At 32.7% G+C, this 4484-nt stretch overlaps 1 long non-coding RNA gene across 1 annotated transcript in view; it reads right to left on the bottom strand.

Annotated features, from left to right (window-relative positions):
• Nucleotides 1-2364: 2364 nt before the first annotated feature.
• Nucleotides 2365-4484, bottom strand: part of LOC128248728 (uncharacterized) — a 3567-nt gene continuing 1447 nt past the window's right edge. Inside the window, exon 2 of the long non-coding RNA XR_008264901.1 lies at nt 2365-3172. This is a non-coding gene — a long non-coding RNA (uncharacterized LOC128248728). The remainder of the gene's footprint in view (nt 3173-4484) is intronic.

Raw genomic sequence — 4484 nt, 5'->3', positions numbered from 1 at the left:
TTCCAGTGAAATTCTTCACTGATATTGAAAAGGTGAAAACAAGCAATGTTAATTCTCTAAATGAAGTATTAACAGTAACTGCACGATAAAGTGTAGTATATTGCCACTTAAGTGTGGCTGACCCCTAGGGGTGGATGTTACTGTTGCTTTTAGCCCCAGGAGGACATCTCCTCCAGCTGGCTTATCGACACACGACTGTGTCCTGTTTGCCAAGGGAAGTTATCCCTCTCACCTCGATCTGCAGCACGAGGTGAGAGTATTAGAGAAAATAAACGAAGAGAAAGTGAAAAGAACTTGTAGATATCAGCGGTCCATATGCGTGTATTCAGTTTATTTCGAGATTTCTAGCCTATAGAGAAAGAGCCGGTTTCCTAATCTAGATCCAAGGTTCCTTCAATGGAATTTCAACATCAATAACAGGGTACTTTTGTATGTATGTATGTATGTATGTATGTATGTATGCATGTATGTATGTATGTATGTATGTATGCATGCATGTATGTATGTATGTATGTATGTATGTATGTATGTATGTATGTATGTATGCATGCTTGTATGTATGTATGTATGTATGTATGTATGTATGTATGTATGTATGTATGTATGTATGTATGTATGTATGTGCAGACTTGTGTGTTTCATGTGTGTATTCTCATGCATACAGTTGCATATCTAGACATGCTCATATATATTTGAATGATAAACTTCTGGAAAGTTTTATAGATTTTTACAGTTCCAGTGAATCTGTAGATTTTTACAGTTCCAGTGGATCTATAGTCTTCGAATTAGTTTTCTCCTTTCTGATTTTGAGAACCTTAATTTCTCAAGATTGGTATTTAGGCAGCGTGTTGCATATCCCAGGGCTCCAATGATTACAGATATAAACCTGAACTTGTAATCTAGATAGAATTACTACAGATTTCTCAATAGTTCAGCATAAGTGTTCTCTTTTTCACTGATCTTCAAATATTGTGTACAAGGAAAAGAAGCCGATTGAATGGTAAGGAAAGAAAACCGTGACATTTCAAGTTACGCCCTTCCTCCAACAGAGGTAAAAGGAACAAGAGAAGGAAGAGAAAATAGAAACGATAACAAATTCACGATGTCTGTTTATATTGCTTATTTGGAGTAAAAATGGAAGTTGAACATCTGTATAGCAGGACCGTAAGAAGAGAATAAAGGAAAGCGAGAAAGTGAAAGAGAGGAGAGAATAAGTATGAAGAAGGAAAGGAAGTGGCAAAAACATGAGAGTGGTAGTGGAGAAGGTAAAAAGAAGTTTATCAAATTCCGTGAAAAATGAGTCATAAAATCGAAAATCCGTGTATCAATATATACAGCAGTTATTATATGATACACATAGAAACATAAACACACACACACACACACACACACACACACACACACACACACACACACACACACACTAACACACACGCAAACACACATACGCAGACATTCACGTATTCAGATGAAAATATATGCGCAAACATAATACATGCATATATAATCCCTTTGGCTATAGGCACAAGGCCTAAAATTCAAGTTTTATCACAGTGCCAGCAGTTTACTGAGGATGAAATACTTCACATTTCAACCTTTGGGAACGATAAGATGAGTACCAAGTGAACACTGTGATCAATTTAATCGACTTAGCCCCGCCCCCGGAATTGCTGGCTTTGTTCCGAAATTTGAAATCAATATTCGAAAGGTTCCAGTCCTCCATGTCAGCTTACTAAACTTTACTCTTCACATTCGCCAATGCCATTGACTGTTCACCAATGTATCCTACACTTTCTGAAAAGAGGAAATGTACACTCAAATTTAGTCCGAATATCCTGTATATATATTTACATATGTGTATATAAACATTCATATGCATATACATATATGTGTGTGTGTGCATGTATATGTATATATATGTATATACGTACATACACATATACACACATATACATACATATGTATGTAAATGTATGTACACATGAATATGTGTGTATGTATGTGTGTGTTTAAATGAGTTATGTAGTGATGATTAATTTTTTTTATCACATAAGACATTGCATGTGATATTTGAAATATTTTTTTTCAAATACTTAATTCGCAGTAAGTTTGATATGATTTCTCGACTTACTCTGATTCCCGAACTTTTCCTACATCTCTGTTCAGGGCAATCGTATCACTTACGTATTGATTGAACTGGTTTTGCTTCCAGCCTAAATCATATTTTTCTTTCTCAGAAGCTGCCAATTCATTAGCATTGATGATGAATCCAGCCCCACATTTTCCTAAATAGAACATGGGAATTAAATTTTGCGTGTTATTAAAAATAATAAAGGCAAAAATGAAACAATTGCGAATAATCGATTCTTCGTGCTAGTTATATTATCATTATTTTGACTGTTTTTAAATCACAATGTCAATGCAGGTATCTGTTATAAGTTTCCAATTAGACATACTATTACTGAACATTATTAAAATATTTAGATAATGCTTTAAAAATGAATACTAGTTACAAACATGCACCTTAAAAATATCGTTGGGTAAATTCAAATTTACTACCTGGGTAGTTTTTATCCTTAGTATCCTGTAATACATATTATACTCTCGTATTTTATCTTTGTCAATCAAAATGTCTTTTTTTTTTCTTTTTTGCCTCACTGTAATTACTATTGACATGCAGAGGCGTTTGGAGCAATATTTCCGCTATTATCAGGAAGTATTTTGTTTTCGTCTTTCTTGTCTTTAATTATTAGAAAATTATTTTAATCTTTTCTGTGACTTTTGTAATAGATTTTGTATTTGTTATATTCCTTTCCATTTCAGTCCATTTTCTCCAAGCTTCTCAACTTGTCACTGAGTTTTTCTAAAAGCTCGCTTTCATTTTTGGTCAAACCTATGAGATTTTCCTTGTATTGAACATCAGTCACATGCAAAAGCTTATGAATGAAAATGATATTTGAAATTAACCATAATATCCAGATAATGAAAATGACACGGTATTTAAAGATAATTTGAAATACAGTTTTGTATTTGAAAGTCATATTGAGATATTAAAAGTCATTTAGAAGAAGGGTGGTGATATTTCAGTGAGTATCTCTTAAAACACTTTTGCTGAGTAAAACAACGTGAAAATTTGTGGAGTCATGTTTTCGTGTATATATTATAGTATGATCTGAAAAAAAGAATGAAAAATATATATCATAAAAAAATACACACTTCATTTTTCTTGCTTCGTACACTTCAATTCTATTTATTTATTTTTAGTCGAAATTTACAAAAGAATATCATAATATTAAAATATTAAAAGATTAATATCAATTGAAATGAAAAAGTAAAATGAACTCAAGCACAACTATTTTTCTTTGTAGAAAATCAATATAATTGAAAGGGTATCCTAGCAGTTGGAGCTCTCTTGTTATGAAGGATGGTGTGGTGTCTGTGTGAGTGCGTTTGTTTATGTATTTATAATCGTTACTATCAGTTTCATTTTGATCACTATTCAAATAAACGAGGAAGAGAAGTAGCGTGACGATATCCGTCTTCTGCGCCTAAGTAATAAAAAGATCAGAACGTGAGGCATACTCTCAAAATTAAAATGCAAACGCAGCAATTATAGATGACTACAAATATTGGTACTGAAGTACAGGCTGAAAGATATTCAGGTTATGTACACGACTGAACCCAACTGAGTATATTATCAGCCCTTGGGATAATTTAGAAATGCACATTGTATTAAACATCAGTCACAAGCAAAAGTTTATAAAAAAAAAATAATATTTGAAATTAACCATAATATGCAGATAATGAAAATGTATACAATTAATTGAACCCAGCTGAGTATATTATCAGCCCTTGGGCTAATTTAGAAATGCATATTGTATGAAATATACGGTCCATTCTATACTTGCTATCGGTCCATATTCATCCCTCTATTTATTCTTAAGTTGTTATATTGTATATAGACCATTTTAATATGACCTTTATTATGAATGCGTGCTTTAGGAATAATCTGACGAGCAAAGACCAGTGAGTTTGATATTCCTGTTCTAGCTAGAGACGTGCATCCTTACCTCAAATTCTACAGTAATGTTTGTGGGCAGACATAGAGAGAGCAGTCTACTGCCTAACTATACACAGAGAAGAAGGAACTCACAAAAAATTAAGAACTCCTCACTCAAAATGGCTAGAATTCCTCACTCAAAATCTGCTATCTTCTTAGGATAGCACAACTGAGGGACGGCTTCATAATGGTACTCTTGCTGGAAAAAGAGAATAAATCGTGACTTTTACAACCATTCTACAAATTCATTTAAATTAACTTCTGTTTCTACAAAACTAATGAAATATGAACTGAAAATACTTCCTTTTGGTCAAATATGCCCACAAACCATTCTATTTTCTAATTCTTTTTCTAAAATGTTTCCTATTTTTGTAATGTCGACAATATAATGTATTAATAAACTCTTTAATATGTCACACTGAAG

Source organism: Octopus bimaculoides, chromosome 9, assembly GCF_001194135.2.
Source record: "Octopus bimaculoides isolate UCB-OBI-ISO-001 chromosome 9, ASM119413v2, whole genome shotgun sequence".
Taxonomy (NCBI): Eukaryota; Metazoa; Mollusca; class Cephalopoda; order Octopoda; family Octopodidae; genus Octopus; species Octopus bimaculoides.
This window is presented reverse-complemented; position numbering and strand designations above follow the sequence as displayed.